This window comes from Artemia franciscana, chromosome 15 (assembly GCF_032884065.1).
Source record: "Artemia franciscana chromosome 15, ASM3288406v1, whole genome shotgun sequence".
NCBI classification, from domain to species: Eukaryota; Metazoa; Arthropoda; class Branchiopoda; order Anostraca; family Artemiidae; genus Artemia; species Artemia franciscana.
Window position 1 is genome coordinate 31,621,838 of NC_088877.1, and position 17,840 is coordinate 31,639,677.

Genomic DNA, 17,840 nt, shown 5'->3' on the forward strand with positions numbered 1-17,840 from the left:
ATCTGCTTTTTATTCTACTAATAATAATAATTGTCTACATCCCCTTGCCCCCCTAAGGCAAACACAGTTACAAAGTTTAGGGAGTGACCTAACTCACCAATATTTATCATTAAGGAATGACAAAATAACTACTATTATGTAAAGAATTGTGCCCTTTTGAAGAGCATGATTTTAAGTTGGGCCCTATGCAACGAGCCAATAAGCTTTTTATGAAAGTTTATTTTAATGAAATTCCTATTTTTGTGAAAATTAGGAATTAGCCTTTAGACAAAGAGGGTTAAAAGTTACATAAAAATACACACCTTGCAGACACAACAGTCACATGTGAGAAAATAAATTAAATAAAAAAAGCTAAAACAGAACTAATATTGGTAATTAATCCTTAAAAGTTAATTAGAGAAAGGAAGGCACCTCATGCAAAGAAAACAAAATCATTAAAGAAACTATAATGTCATAATCATGTAACAGACAACCAACGCGGTTTTTATCACTATAAAGTTTTTTTTTGTAAGGATCAGAATTCAATACAAAGGGGTTCTGTGTTCCCTTCAAAGTTAGATATATTACCAGTACGTGATATCTATCATCGAAGATTTCTCAACGAAAAAGTGAATGCATCATTGGTTACATTTCATAGACAAACAATCCTGTCGCCCCACTAAAAGCTGTTTCATTACTGACTTAAGACTCGTTATTACAAAATCAAAGCTCTTTTTATCACCCCAAAGTAGGTGGCTAAGGAAATCAGTTTTTTGACAAAACAATGCAAGGACAGTGGTAGATTCTTGTTTGTGTAAAATATCCTTTTATGTCCATTTTTCACAGTTGATGATTGGATATAATGCCGGAAATGGAAACAACTCCCTGTCCAGTTGAAGAAAATGTTCTTTTCTTCTGAATTTGGCAGAAAAGACAGGGGCTTGGCTTTAAAAAAGAAATGCCTTTTGTTTTATTTCTATTATGATTCCTGCAGTTAACTCCCTAGGTGATGCAAATACAAATACTTTACATTATCATATGCTTACTCAAAACCACAAGATATAAATCACATTCAAATTTGTTTAAAGAGATTTCTTTTATATTTTAAAGCTTTTCACTGGAAACATGGGAGAATATCCGTTTTAAAGGTTTAAATAAAAAGTATTTTTAATATGTAGCTTTATTTAGTTTTTCGGGTGGGGGGCATTGGTTCGTGCTGTTTCCCTGTAAGACAAGCCAATACTCTATAGAATTCAGCCTTGATAATGGTACAGGATTCATGTGTAGTCCATGGTATATTGTTGCGTGAAATGTCACGGTAGCTAAACCATGCTATTCATTTCTATAAACTCAATTAAGTACTTGTCAGCTATAGGAAACACTCAAGAATTACGCTTAGGTTACATTTCAAAAAACTTATTTCATAGCAACAAAAATAAGTGAGGGATGATACAATGCATTGGACTTTAGACAAAATATATTGGACTTGTATAATTTAGGCTATATATTTTACTGGGATCATGTTTTGTTTTGTTATTTTTCGTTAGGATTAACGTAACTTCGCTTTTTGGGTGTGTTTCCAATAACCAACAAGGGTACTTGTGTATTATTCAAACACACTCAATAAGTGAAGTTAGGTATCTTCTATCACTATGCGTTCCTTCTCGTAAGAGTATAAAGTCATGTTGTGTCCATTGACGCACTATTTTGTTGTGGACAACAACCCCTTATCCTGGAAAAATATAATTGCCTCTTTTTCAGTCTTTGGCAAATTCCAAATCTTCATTTCAAAATCCATGTTCAGACACTATCTTCTATCACTATGCTTAGCAAACTAAATTGAGTTTTGTCTTTGTGGCTATGAAACCGGTTTTTCTCATTAAATTTACCAGCATCGTAGTTTGTTTCACGAAAGAAAGTGTGTTCTGAATAATACACAAGTACCCCAACAAGTATCCTCAATTGTTACGATTACGCGATTTTGACTTTGTTTTGCTTGCTTGTCTCTTTTTTATTATTTCATCCATGAATTTGATTGGATAGTCATTCATAGATAGCTAGATAGATTTATTCAACAATGAACTTAAACAATAAAAGCAAATAAATCACATACCCTCCTCGACCCCGCAAGACCCTATGCCCGGGAATACACGGATTACAAAATAAGATGGCCTCAATTACATTAACTCAAAATCAAGTTATGGAGAACCAATCCTAAGAGTCACATCAACCAATGAAACAACAAATTTTTTCTATGATACTGGTTTTTCAAACCCCTCTCTTATTATTCTACGTGCCAGCAAAAATTGACCATCAATAGGACTGTTTTAAAATGTCCCTTGTAGATATTGACCACTACCACTTTCACATACGAAAAGACCGTATCTTTTAAAATGTATTTTACTTACGATTCTTTTCTGTGAAAAGCCTTCATTATTATTTGTAGTTATGAATTATTATTCAGGCTTTTAATCATAATAAGTGCAGATCTGGTTTCATATCCAATGGGGATAGATAAAAGAGTACATCCAAATCCGAAAAACTGTCCCCTTTTTCTATTGATCAAAAGATGAATTCTGCGTAATCGGACAGAAACTTCCTGAATGACCCTATTCACTATTTTATATCAAAAGAAAATGAATCCGGGCAATTTTTAATATAGTACGCAACTGGACCTATTATAATCCCAAGTTCTTATAAAGAAATGGATTAAACAAGAGAAGCACAGTAGCTATGACAAATGGAACGCTGAGCAATTGAATCTTAAACACATGGATCTTAATCTATAGAAGTATATCTTTGAAAAAAAGTCCTATAATAAAATGAGGCAAATCCAATAACTTAAAGAATATGTTTTTCTTGATATTCATTTGATATTTTGAATTGCATAATTCTCATTGGCTTTTAATTATGTTGAACCTGCGACTAATGGCAGAGACACGAGTTGGAAGAATGGGTGTTGTTTAAACAGAAATTTATTTGGGCTGTTTTGACCAATAGCCTAAAATTCTAATGAGGAAAAAAAATCTAAAAATTTTGCAAGATAATTTTGTTTTATTATTTTGAAAAGTTATTTTAAAGAAGAAATATTTAGATTTTTTGTAAGATTTATTTTAAGTAAAATCAGTCGATAGAATACATTAAATAAAGTAAAATGAAGAAAAGTTAAGCCAGAATAATGTAAAGTAAACAAAGCAGCCAATTTAAAAAAAAAAAAACTATTTTATGAATAAAAGTGAAATTTTGTCCTTGCGACACATGTCACCACCAATACAATAAGCTAGTTTCAAAAATTTGAGCAAAAACAATACCTTCAAGTCAGATTGCTTAATAATACAAAGCATTTTCCAATCCCGGTTCATGCTCTTACAAAATTACAAAAAATTTACTTTTGGAGTTTAAACAGCGAAATTTAAACTTTAGACGATCAGAAATTAACCTGTATACGCGTGCGTGTGGTGGGAGGATGTTCTTCCCACTCTACAAATTGTGAGATGCAATAAACATATCCATTTGCAAGTTATTTAGCAAATGCCGTTAAGGATATTTGAAATGAAAAATATGCTTTTTGAAAAAATAAAAATAAATAGACCATTTCGTTACTGAAGTATTCAACCATTTACCATTGAAGTACTGTGGAAGAAATTTCTAATTTTTTCATGACGAGTGACGGACTAATACGATGTCAGCCCCGTAACACGCAGGATAATTTATGTCCCTTTACATACTTAGTGCTGCTCCTTCCTTTTACTGTATTTGAAAAAAAAACTAGTTTTTATTTATTTCTTTTCGTTGCTAACACTACATTCAAGATTCTTCTCAATACTAGGTGGGTATTGCCTATTCGGCCTTAACCCTCCCAATAATACAATAAACTTTAACTTTATTTTAAAAACACTTTGAGAAGAGACTCGTTTGCTTCTCAAAATAAAACAAATTTTCCCAAATAACAGGGAGGCTTGTGCCCCACATCAAACCAGCATTCTATACATTTATTTTCAACTTTTCATCACAGCGCTCGCTTTGATGTTCAAAAACTGGCATGCTCTATCAAAAAACTATCCGTATCTAAAATAAGAGGACCTGCAGACCCCTTTACAACTAAATTGCACCCTTTTGTTCAAATACATTTCTTTACATGAAGGCTGATCAGGGGGGTCGAATTCTCCCCCCCCCCATATTCATCTGAACCACCCCTCAGGGATAGCCTGAAAATGTTGATGTATAAAAACACTGATACTTTAGGTATTCCTCCCCCCACCAAGATCCACTGGCTTCCGCCTAATGGATGGGGTGCATCTGGACCTGTCACGTCTTCTGAAAAAAAGTTTTTTTTTCCCATCCTAATACTTGGAGAATAAAACAGCTTACTTTGTCAACTTTGCTTTGCACAATGTATTTTTCAATTCAAATGTTTGAAAGGGTAATTGAAGAATTGCTATTACAACCAAATTATTGCTATTGTCACTACCACTTGCTATTACCAACCAGCTATGTCTGTTGCAGTTAAAAATGCGTTCAGGGAATCAAGGTCAAAAATTTGTTTATATGCATTTTTTCAAACCTTTTTAAGGGGGGGGGGGGTCTAACTCCTAATACCTCTTCCTTATTTAACGCCTTGCCCTTCCCCCATTGAGGCGGCCGTAGCCCTTTCATGCGTATTTAGCATTATCTCTGTGTTTCTTTGGTACAAATCTCAGTCTTTATTTTCATTTGAAAAAAGTTGCGTTTTTTGCTTAATTGTAATAGAATCCTCATAACTTCAGAAATGTGGCAAACGTTTAAACATTTATGTTATCATGAGACAAAAATGCAGATATTGGTTCAACGAACTAAAAATGTATTTTCCCTCTGCAGCTTCAGATCTATAAAAATTCTCAACATAAATAATCGTCCCTGAACAAATAAACAGCTTCTCCAACACAGGAAATACTTAATCACACAAGTGAGTTTTTCCTTAATTTCCTCCCCGTCTTTTAGCGCACAACTGATCATTTCCATTTGCGCACGAGAAACCAATCAGACTTCTCGTTTCATTCCCCTATTATACCTCTTTATTGGCCCCCTTGGAGATTTAAAATGGTTTTAGACTTCCCCTCTCTCATTTGTTTAGCGTCCCTCACATAAATAAAAGGGATATATAATGTAAGTCTATGAGTGATTCACATTCTAAAAAATAAAACAGAAATAAACTTTAGCTTCTTCAGATGCTGAAGTCCACAACTAAACGTCAAAAAATTTTGAGTCACTTAGTCCAATGAGTTTTGAGCAACTAGTTAGAACGTAGTATGTTACAAGGTAAATTAGTGTACATGTTTTTTATCATCACCGAAAGGACAGACCCGTAAATAGATTGTTCAGACCCTATTAGTTGATACAATAGGAGCAATAATTATACATGGTACACCTAACAAGAAAAGAGAAAAAAAAATGTCAAGATTGCATTGAGTTCAGACGGTCGAGCCTTATGTAAATTTTCGTAGATAAAAAAGGTGCGGGCAAATGATAATACACAAAAACTGATGCAGTTTTAATATGGTAAGAAATCAGTCTTATGGAACATATTAGTATTTAGGAGGGGAGGTGGGTCCAAACACCCCATGCAACTGAAATATAACAGTTGCCTAAAAACACACTTTTCTATATCGACCCCACCCCCTTTAAGGTAAATAACCTACCTCCTCCCTCACATTAAAGGCTGGGTCTGTATCAGAAAGGATCGGGAAATTCGTACAAAAAATGATAATTTGATAATACTATATGATTAGGTTTTTTTTGTGAAAAAAGTTTTCAATGACCATTTTGGTTATTATTCATGTTAATTCACTTATTCATGTTAATGAATAAGTGAATTGACGAACTTTTGATAACCAATACAGGCAATCTATTTCATATTTTCGCTGAAGAAAAGTATCATTGATACTGAGAAATGTGGAAAAATGTCCCTTCTAAAAATCAATAGTCGCAATCAAAGCGAAATAGCATTTAACAAAAGATATGCAGGGGTCATCCGCCCAAGTATTTTTCGTCCAATGGTCAGCAAAAACATCTGCTAAAGGCAGGTGATAGCACGTGCTAAATGGAAGGAAAACAGGAGTTCCAGGTCAGACTAGGTCAATTATAGTGAGCCATGCTGGGCAGAAATAAACAAGTGACCACACTCAAACTGACGAACTCATATTACCCACATAAACAAAGTTAGAAAACACCAGGTTTCAGTGACAACCAGCTGAACATCATGGCTATTTTTCTCTAAGCCTTACACCTTTCAAAATGTAATAAGCCTTGTCCTGTACGATCCTCTTATGCCTACTACGGGTATGTCAACAAAATGAATTTGGTAATTATCATTACTAGATAATCTACAGCCTAATGTAGTCTATATTTAAATATTGGTATCATAATAACAATTTGTATATATCTATCATATTACAATACAATTAACGAAAAATAAACTATATTTTGCTGGGACAATATTTGAGGAAAACCTTAAGAAAGATTGAAATTCTTTCCTTAGCCTTTCCTTAGACGAGTGATTCCAATTTTCATATCAGTAACAAGCTAAACATTAGCTTGTTATACTTTCTATGATCGCACTTTCTTTACATGACGTTTGGCAAAAAGAAAGGAAAATATAATAAAAAAATCACTAAGAAAACAAAGGTAATATTCGGCGAGGGCCTTCACCAGGTAGTCTTCAGTGCTCAAAAAAAAAGAAAATTAACCTTTTGAAGTGAACCCTAACAGTATAGAATAAACACTCAAATGTGCTTTTTCTGCTCTCTTAAGAGTTTGCTTCAGAATATCAGTTTCTCTTTTTTGTTTTGCTTTTTGAGAACAGCTTGACAGAGGTTGTATTCAGGATTTTTGTTTTTTTAGGGGGAGGTTTATTTGTTAGGAGGGTACAAAAAGATTTAAAAACGCATCAAAATGTGTTTCTGTGCATTTTTGTTACGTTTTTACGAGTCAGACAAAATTTCAGGCATGGGGAGGGTGTTTACCTGGGTAACCACACATCTGATTTTGTCTTTCTTGCTTCTTTTCCGTCTACTGGCCGATATTACCCTCATATTCTCGGTTATTTTGTAATTATATTTTGTTCTTTTTGTCAGACGAGCTAATTATTAGCGTTAAACCTAGCTTTTAAAGGGAGGGAGAATGACAACTTGAGCACACCACGACCCTCACCCAGATTTTACGGGATGACAAAAAAATAGGCACCCCTTTCATAATTTGTTCGAAAGACCCATTGTTTCAAATTGACTAGAAAAACACGATTTTTTAACACATTAGTTCGCAATCCCCCAAAGCATATTCAGGTCTTCAAAAAAATTATTTGGTACTTATCTGTTATAGCGCCAACACTCAAGTTCTTCTTCCATTGATGCACTACAGAACCGGTTTCTTTCGTTATATTCTTTCAGCTTAACGTTTGACAAGACAAAGACAAGTGACAGAATAGATGGGAAATATATAATCTGGGCTATATATTTGTACATTAGGGGGGTTGGGGATAAAGTATTAGGACAGTGTGAAGTTAGAAAAGAATTCCTATTTCATAACATGCAGATTAATTGTACCTAACACACTTTGTATGAAGACTCGCTAAATGTTACCCCCACCCCTCTTAATGCGCAAATATATAACCAAAATTTGTTTATAAAGCATTATATTTTATCATACTTAGCTATGTTTCATTAGGATTAACTTCTTGAGTATTGGCACTAGAACAGATGTATATCAATGATTTCACTGAAGACCCCCCCCCCCCCCCCAGGTAAAGATCATCTACTCCATTCTCTAAAATTTGGTGGCGTCCACCTAAGCTTAGAGCCAATATGTCAGATGAAAAAGCGTAAATGACTTATATCTTTCTTCCAAGAATATATGAGGTCTCTGAGGTATGAACACAATCATGTACGGTTCACATACAGCAGAGATATGCCAGAATGTATTTATTTTTACTTATATCTCAATGCCTAAGCTCCTACGAAGGGGGCACAGGGCCTTGCCTCGAATAAAACCACGAGAGTATCAAGACTGTTCCTATAATTTCTTCTTTTCTATCTAATTTGTTAACTTTTAGTGTTTTTTCTCAGTCCCCCCCCCAAAAAAAAAACCTGTCCGTGGCCAATAATAGCACACTCTTTCTACGCAGCTTAAGACTGAATACGATACTTAATAGCTAGTTATTCCTACCCTTTTCACTCGTCATAATGCTTTAATCATTTAAGACATTTTTAGGCTTAACTTAAAATCTATAACAGACGTTTTTGTTTTTTAACAAAATAAGGATTCAGGATCTTTTTTCGAAAAAAAGGGCCCGGTTCGCTTGACAACTGGAGTAAATGCTCATGTTTGTAGGCTGCTTGATTTCTGTTTAAATATATAACTCCTTGAATTTTAAATGCAGCATCAAACGCTAATTTTGACGTTTAAAGCTAAAACTAACAGACATTATCCATTCAAAATCAGCAATAAAAAGTAGAATATTTATGTTTAGGCTTAATATGAGCTTTTGATTAATTCCTAATACTTTCATTCACCTAGCTTAAAAAATTTCTTAGATTTTGTCGCCCACTTAGTATAAACAGGAATAAACTGGAAAACTACTAAGAATAAACCGGGTATTTCGGTAAAATTATAGCAGTTCATATAGCTGGCTTACCAATAAAGTGAACATATCACTCGATTCCTTTTTTTGTGCTCTTTACGAATTTAATAATCGCTTGTACCTTAAATCCAAATTTAAGCACTTTTTAACCTAATCTAACATAAACTAACTTTATTATAAATAATTTTAGCACTGAGAAAATGTAGCATTATTTTTTCGAAAACGGTAGAAAAGATGGCGCAGAGAAAGCGTAGTATTATTTTGTGGAAAGCGATAAATCATACTTTAATTGAAAATTCGTCATTTTTAAGAGCTCAAAAAGTGCTTAAATTTGAATTTGTGATAGAAGCGATTATTATATTCATAAGGAACATAAAAAAAGGCATCAAGTGGTATGTTCACTTTATTGGTAAGTCAGTTACATGAACTGTCACAATTTTTTGAAAATTTGTCATTTTTAAGAGCTCAAAAAGTACTTAAATTTCAATTCAAGGTAGAAGCAATTATTATATTCGTAAAGAGCATAAGAAAAGACATCGAGTGATATGTTCACTTTACTGGTAAGTCAGTCATATGAACTGCTATAAATTTACCGGTATTTCATGAAATCAATGACTTCATCATTTCTCTTCAACAGCAACATATCATCATTTTATGTTGATTGCGAAAATAACCAATTTCTAAAAATAGAGTAAGTGCACAAAAAGAGTTCGTTCACCTTTTCGGTTTCTTTTCCCTAGTTGGTGGTGTGCCAGTAAAATCGACATGTTTCCAACTCCTTACTGACAGAAGCACAAAAACGAATGCAAAAAGAATATTCACAACAAATAGTTTACATGTTTTACCATACCAAAAAGAGTTTGTGGGCTATCTTTGCCCAAAACTTGAATATTCAGATATAAATATATAGCTTTGCATAATGACTATAAGAAAAAACATAGCTCGATTACTCCCAAAACGGGATGGACTCTTCAGAATCAGAATACCGGCAACATCTCAGGTAACATGGACTTGGGGCAGATAATAAGGCCTGAAAAAACCGAATGAAGCTTCTGTAAGCCACAGTAGTCCCAATGAGCATAAAGATGGCCATAAAAGATGAACCGCCATGAAAAACACATTTTATGGATGCTTACTGTGTCATTGAAATTTTATAGACTTTGGTGAGAACACCTCTGTCAATCAAGCCTGATCAATTCAAAAGTAGCATTTCAAAAGTTATTATGTTACGAGACAAATTCTGCATGACTGGAAAAAAGGAAAGCGTATTTTCATTTTTATGCGACAAAAATTTTGATACCATTAATTTAACGATTTCTACAATGGAGAAAATACAATAAAAAATTTCGAAAATAATTTGAAACCCCTCTTAAGAGCCAAAGTAGATTAGACAGAAAATTAGCCCTATCAATCGAAAGGTTTCCTAAATGATTCCTGCTTCCCAGTTTTCCAAGTGGTAAATTGTACCAAACGCTGAAGCTATGTACCAAAAACCAGGGCATTTGGATCAAACGACTGGTTGACTGACCGTAAAAGCGAACGAAGGGAACGATCCTGCGCTTATTAAATAAAAAAAAAATCACCTGAAAGTAAGTAGCAACATTAAAAATTAAAACGAAAAGCAATTATACGCATATGAGGTGGTTCGCTCCCTCTTCAGAACCTCGCTCTTTATGCTAAAATTCAAATTTAGTTCCATTCTTTAAGAATGACCCCTGAATCGCAAAGGCCGTTAAATTAGAATAAATAGCTCTTTTGAAAGTACTTTAAAAAAATTTAGCGTTAAGAGTGAAGTATTGACGAGGGGGCGAACCCCTCATATACATAATAATTTCTGTTTGTTTTAAGTTCTAATGTTGCTCCTTAATTTCAGTTGAAAAAACTTTTTTTTATTTAATGTCTGATCTTTTTTTAAATAATGCTTGGAGATCTGGCACCCCTTCATGGAAAATTCCCTTTCCCTATGAAAAATTCCTGCATGGAAAGGTCCTCATAATAGCCCCCCTGTAGCCCCCTCAACAGACCCCAAACCACCAGAAAAACTCCCCCTGAAAACGTCTGTATACATCCCAATAACCAATACTGCCAAAGTAACAATTGCCAAAGACCATAAATTGCAGCTCTTCCCCTCGGGACTGTGGAGGATTAAGCCATCCTCAAAAAACATAGTTGTTAAGTTTTCGACTATGCTGGAGCAAAGTGGCCATCTTTGATCAGGTGACTGAGAAAAAATGAGCGTGGGAGGGGGCCTAGTTGCCCTTCAATTTTTGATTACTTAAAGAAAGCGCTAGAACTTTTTATTTCCTTTCGAAGGAGCCTTCTTGCAATATTCTAAAACCATTGGGCTGATACGATCACCCCTAGGGAAAAAACAACAACAACAAAAAAAACAAATTAACACGCATCTGTGATCTTTCTTCAGGCAAAAAATACAAAATTCTACGTTTTTGCAGACAGGAGTTTGAAACCTCTACAACAGGGTTCTTTGATACGCTGAATCTGATGGTGTGAGTTTCATTAAAATTCTATGATTTTACGGGTTGTTTGTCCCTTTTTTCGAAAATAAGGCAAATTTTCTCAGGCTCGTAACTTTTGATTTGTAAGACTAAATTTTATAAAACTTATATATTTGAAATCAGCATAAAAATCTAATTCTTTTGGTGCATCTTTTGGTGTTAAAATTTCGTTTTTTTAGAGTTTCGGTCACTATTGAGCTGGGTCACTCCTTACTCACAGTTGGTTACCACGAACTGTTTGAAAGGAGCCAGATTGACACATAAGTTTCCGATATTACCTAAAATGTCACTTAGAACTTTTTGAATTATCAAAATTAGTATTTAGACAGGAAATTCGTATCTAGGAAGAGCACACCAAAACTTCAGTGCTTAAATCGCCAGTTCGTAAAATCAGACAGTCGTGCAAAGTAAGAAATCAGTCATTTAAGTCCTTCACTACTTTGCGAGAGCCATGTAAAGAACTTGGTTCTAATGAGGTTGTGACGCCTTCCAAAGGTTACGAGCATAGAACACTAATTAGTTCTAATCGCCAAGTCAATTGGCGATTAGAATAACAAAAACAATCATCCAAAAGCTATGCGAAAGTTTACATCATTCTTCCAAATATTAAAAATCACTCGAACCTGAACTGTTGGGTTAAATGTTTTCAAATAATAAAATAGAGGCTACTTAGCGTAAGTTACCCATAACATATTGCAAAAACTGTGTAGAGGTTTACCCTCCTGAATCCAAAGTAGGTTACGTACACTTACTAAGCCTGGGATGATTAAAGCAATGAAATAAAATAGATTATCTAGAGATAAATTGCAAACAATGATGGCGTGACATGGGTGTTAGCTATTATCTCTGAAAAACAGCATGAATTTGTTTGCAGGGTCCAACACCCCTTTCCGGTAAAAACTGAATGGTTTGTTGACAAATCTTGTCATATTTGTTTCCATATGAGATTACCCGTTTGATTGCATCTATTGCTAGATTAATTCCTCATTATAGGGGTAATATTAGGGGGTTGTAACAGCGCAAAGGTGGGTTATGTTTTTTCATCATAATTCGCTATGATTTGGCAGCAGTAATAATTTCTGAAACGACTTGTAGAAGAACTACGTGGAAGTTTTATAGAGTCTAGTAAATAATTATGCATATCTGAGAGAAAAATTTTAAACCAGGGGAAAGATATTTGAAAAGCCAAACTTGGGAAATTTTTAAGTCTATATTAGATCGTTTATCTAGGAACAATTTTAAGAATTTAAGGAGCTGTGTGGTGGGTAAGTCGCATACGTGATAATTTAAATACGAGGGTAAGGGCTAAAATGTAGGCCAAAGGTCAAACACTACCTGGTTGAATCATTAGTGAATTGAGAAATGGTGCTTACGAGGGTAATTGACGTTTAAACCTAAACATTACCAGTATAAGAAAGAAGCCCCCTTTGTAATCATTATAAAATTTATACTCGCTTCCACTTTTATAACATATTTTACTTATCAAATATTTACTTACAAATTTCCTGTAAATAAAACCTTGCATTTTAAATACGTCTAAATTTAGCTCCAGAGGATTAAAAATATAAAAATTACCAGCATAAGAAACCCTCCCCGTAAATACCATAAATTCGTCCTTATTCTACTTAGATAACTTATTTTACTTATAAAATATTAACTTACGTATTTGCCCTTAATTAAATCTTGTATTTTAAACATGTCTAAATTTAGCTCCATAGGTTTCAAATCTTACATTTTTATTTTGAATCAATAAGCCTTCTAAAGATCAGGATTCTAAAGATTCTGGCAAGGATGAATATATATATATATATATATATATATATATATATATATATATATATATATATATATATATATATATATACATATATATAATATATAGAATGAATTTTCAGTTTTTTCAGCTATTTTTCCCGGTACTCAGTCATCTTCTCGTTCAAATCGTCTGTCGCTTTTGCGTTCTTTTTTTTAAATGCTAGGCATGTGGAAAATAGCTTAAAAAGTATAATTTAAAGATAGTCTTAACCAGCTAAGCAAACTCAGATTAAAAAATTTTGTCGCAGTAACATTAAATGGAGTTTGGCTACCCACACAAAATACGGTAATAATTCTGATTTTTAATTTTTTCCAGAGATTCACTCTTACAATATTTTTGATTGGTCGTTAGAAAGAACCCTGTTCAGTTTGGCTTCTTAAAAAAAAATGTATTTAGCGGTCAATGCATAAGTTTTAAGCTTTGTTTTCGCGTCAATCATTGTTTTCAGAGAGTATCCTTGCCCCAATACAAAGCCTAGACTCAAGTGCTTGAACACTAAACCAAAAAAAAGAAAAAAAAGAAAAGCAGACTTGAATAAATTGGCTTCTGACTGGCTCAATAAACACAAATACTCAATAAACACAAATACTCAATAAACACAACAAACACTCAATAAACACAAAACACTCAATAAACACAATAAACACAAATAAGCATTTCTTACTTCATTCAAACACTGTGTTGCCAAATTGGGAATACTAGGCTTTTAAACAAAATTTAAGAGACTTGTCAGGGAGAGTCTGAGAGACCATTTATAGAAAACTGCGCCACCACAAAATACTAGCAACATTCCAAGGGGTGTAAATTTGATACTCTATGTCCAGGGCTATATGCGGAACTTTTCTAACTTAAAGCGAAGTCGGAACGGTTAAGGTTTATTATAGATGGAAAATGAGATAGACTAGGGAATAAAAAACAAATACAGCGCATGATCAGATTCCCCATTCAATTTTATTTAGAAATATGATAATAATTGTTTTTATCGAAACCGCGTCTCAGAAATACTAGGCTATGTACTAGTAATTTTAGGGGTTTTACCGTTATCTTTTGAGCTTATTTTTCATGAATATATCAACAAGGCCAAAAAGAGCAATTTGAAAAAGAAAAACCAACAAATCTTAATATAGGCTAGAACTTAAAGAGCTAGGCTACATCTTGTCCCATTAAAGGTGGGGAATTGAACGCAATTACGACGTCAGTCATTAGTACATTTGGAAATAACATTGACTACGGAATAGGTATGTAGACCTCTATTCAGCTATTGTTTTGTTTTTCTGACAAGACATCTGCAAACAAAGTTAAACAACTAAGCTGCTTTCGGACAGGATCTGGAACTTTTAGAAAACTCTTTCCATCCTCGGTAAGCTAAGTGTCTCTATAAAATGCAGTCATCACTCCATGGGCCATAACTTAAGCCTGAGTGACTTTCTAAAACTTTTTTTATCTTCTAAAAATATCTGCTAGGCTCCTGAAACATTTCTGGAAGTTCTTTTCATCTTATTCGACTGGGCACTTTCCAAGGCAGAAAAAGCATCTCGCTTAGAATTTTACCACGTAGGCCTGGGATAAACTAGGACAACAAAAACTTGTCGAATTTCAAATAAGTCTAGGCTATCATTTTAGTAACTATTAGTTTTACTATTTAATTCATTAAAGCAACTTCCAAATATGTCATATGCCTAGAAAAGGGCAGAACCTCGGAGCCATTCGAGTCTTCAAAAATGAGAATATATGCTTGCTAACCTTTCATCGTCGTTAAAACAACTGAAGCTGGTAATTTACAACTTAAAACTGAATTCCATCTTTAATTTTTTCTAACAGCTTTCATTTCAAAAAACTGAATGAACTTTTTTTTCTTCTAGCCCAAATAGCCAAAATCTTTACATTAGTCTATGGATTTAGCGAAAAATATATTTACATTCAAGGTCTTCTATTTATTCTCTAAGTTATCATAAAAATCCATAGGCCTACTATAAAAATACACTTATAGGTTGTTGTTGCAACTAGAATGCAAAAGAATGTCATAGAGTTCTTACCAACTTAAGAATCAAATAAGATGCTAATGTTATCCTCTGTGACAATCACAAAAAAAAACTGCAGTAAGCTATTTTTTTAACATTCCTCACACTACCCTCAATAATCACTTAGACGAAATGAACCCTCTCTTAAAATTGAGCTATCTGCTTTGCAAAAACTGACCCGAAGAGCTGCGGGGGTGAGAGGGTAAAACAGGGAGGGATGTTTCGCGAACAGCCAATCACATTCGAGCTCACCCTGGAAAACAGCTCTGAGAAAATGGACATCGATTCACGAAAGAAACTGTCCAGCAAAAATCAATGGGATTAATGTTAGGGCAATTTTTTGGGGACGTTTGGCTATAGCCTAATTTTAGCGTAGAGGGAGAGATCTTTTCACCAGAGTTTAATTGTGAGATAGCTTAATCGAGATTTAGGTTTGTTTCTTGGAAATGGTAGAAAAAAAACATACAGCAAACATGGATGGTTAGATCTGGGCTCATTTAAACTCTGGAAACGAACACTTCTACGTTCAGCGAATTGAGGCTTAGAAAAATAAAGTGCATAAGAAAATTTGACGTGTTCACACTAAGAAAAAATTGCATTTAATATTATTAGGTTTATGTACATGTACTGCGAATTGACAGTATAACTACAGCATTCCTATTTTACTAATTATTCAGGAAATTTGAAAAATTTCACAAGACTAAATGTAAACATTAAAGATGCAAGGTTTTTAAACACTATACAGAAATAAAAAAAGGAATTCCCATAATAATAAGTTGTGGATACTAAATTTCTGCCTTCCGCTGCAATATAAGGAATACAAATATTTCACAGGTAGACTTTAAAGACCTTTGGGGGGTCAGAAGAGTCTTCCAAGAGAGACAGAAACGTATATTTTTGAACCAGAAGGACCCTGGGGCCCCTAAAATCTTGTGTAGTTTTACATTAAATCCATATTTGGCTTTAATTTTCGTCCTATTCTAATTTCCTATGGATGGGTCTGGCTGGGTTTGATACTTAATACCATACACTCTTTTTGTAAAATAGGGAATCCTTTGGATTAATCTCAGGGAGTTTCTACTTTCCTCCCCCAAAATGTGCACGCTTACATATACATATATGTACTTTTTATTAGCCATATGAGAAACACGCCCAGTTGTATATTTTCAAATTATTGTATGGTATTCTTCTAGAGTGTACGAAGAACGGGAGGGATTTTGGCTGGCACAACCTCTGAATATCTCAAGACTTTTATTTTTTTCATTATTTTTTACATTTTCCCATAATGTGTCTGTTCTCCGCTGATTCAAGCCCCACTCCTCCTGCCCTGAAACAAAAATCCTGTGTAAGGGCCTGTTTTTTTATATAATTTTGGTAAGCGATTCGATGTTATTTTTATCCAATAAAATGGAGGAGCTTCTTATAGATTTTGCATGAATTTCTGCAGATTATTTTTGGGATGCCGCTTGGGGTCGTTAAACAGTGAAAAATTGCTAGAAGCTCAATTTATTAAAAATTTCTAAATATGGTAATATTCCATAAGGACTACGGCAAGGACTGGTTACACCAGAATAAAAAAAAAAAAAAAACTGAAAAATTTTCTGTGAAATAGGAAATGACTAAAGTAATCGCAGAAAAATGATAGTGCCACCAGTCCCAGCCTAAGGGTCTGGAGAAGGTTGCTCGGTCGCTTTCCGCTTCAAATGACCCTGCAATATACATAAGATACCGTTAAGGGAACTTAAACATATATCTTGAAGAACTGGACAGTGGTTATTTTACTAGGAACAACAAAATTTCCCTCCCTCCAAGTATTAATAAGTGGTGTCACTGGTGTAGCCACAAAGTCTCCCAGTGATGTGTACTCTGCCCTCCCTTCACCCAGGTCGAAGTCATTTCTCAAAACGGAAAGCGAAATGTAAAAACGAAAAGTCAAATCATGAGTTAAAAGAAAGCGAACTAGGGGGTTTCAAACCTATTGCGAGAACAATTTTTGTTTAAGGATTTGAAATATATGAATGAATACTTTAGGTAGTGTTAGCTGATAGTCAAACAGTTCGGGGTAATGAACTGTAGTATGGAGCGACCCGGCTCAACAGTAACCAAAACTTAGGCCCCCTCCCACGCTAATTACTTTCCCAAAGTCAACAGATCAAAATTCTGAGATAGCCATTTTATTCAGCGTAGTCGAAAAACCTTATAACTATGTATTTGGGGACGACTTACTCCCCCACAGTCCCTGTGGGAGGGGCTACAAGTTACAAACTTTGACCAGTGCTTACATATAGTAATGGGTATTGGGAAGTGTACAGACGTTTTCAGGGGGATTTTCGGCTGGGGGAGGGGTTGAGAAGAGGGAGATATGTTGGGGGAACTTTCCATCGAGGAATGTGCCATGGGAGAAGAAAATTTCTATGAAGGGAGCGCAGGATTTTCTAGCATTATTTAAGAAAAACAATGAAAAAATAAATATGAAAAAGTTTTTTTTCAAATGGTAGTGAGGAGCAGCATTAAAACTTAAAACGAACAGAAATTATTACGCATATGAGGGGCTCACCTCCTCCTAATGCCTCGTTCTTTGCACTAAAGTATTTTTAGTAATTTCAACTATTTATTCTACGGCTCCTGTGATTCAGAGTCATTCTTAATGAATTGGGACAAAATTAAAGCTTTAGTGTGAAGAGCGAGGTACTGACGAGGGGGTGAACCCCCTCATATATGTAATAAAAACATGAAAATACAAAAGTTCGTTACGTAAGCTAATTTATAAGTTACGTATATCTTTTATTAATAAAAATATTAGTAAAAAATAAAAGTTCTAGTTGCCTTTTTAAGTAACCAAAAAATCGGAGGGCAACTAGGCTTCCTCCCCCGCTCCTTTTTTCTCAAAATCA

At 34.2% G+C, this 17,840-nt stretch overlaps 1 protein-coding gene across 4 annotated transcripts in view; it reads right to left on the reverse strand.

The window, feature by feature from the left end:
• The window catches only part of LOC136036350 (protein hunchback-like), a 66,482-nt gene that overhangs the window by 15,646 nt on the left and 32,996 nt on the right, over positions 1-17,840 (reverse strand). Inside the window, exon 1 of one of the 4 annotated variants that reach the window (XM_065718506.1) lies at positions 14,962-15,096. The exons of 1 other annotated variant lie outside the window; for it this stretch is intronic. The gene's annotated coding sequence lies outside the window, so the exon portion shown is untranslated. Of the gene's footprint in view, positions 1-567; positions 653-9,443; positions 9,542-14,961; positions 15,097-17,840 lie in introns of those variants that run through there. 2 more of the 4 variants (XM_065718509.1, XM_065718508.1) reach the window with 2 other exon arrangements.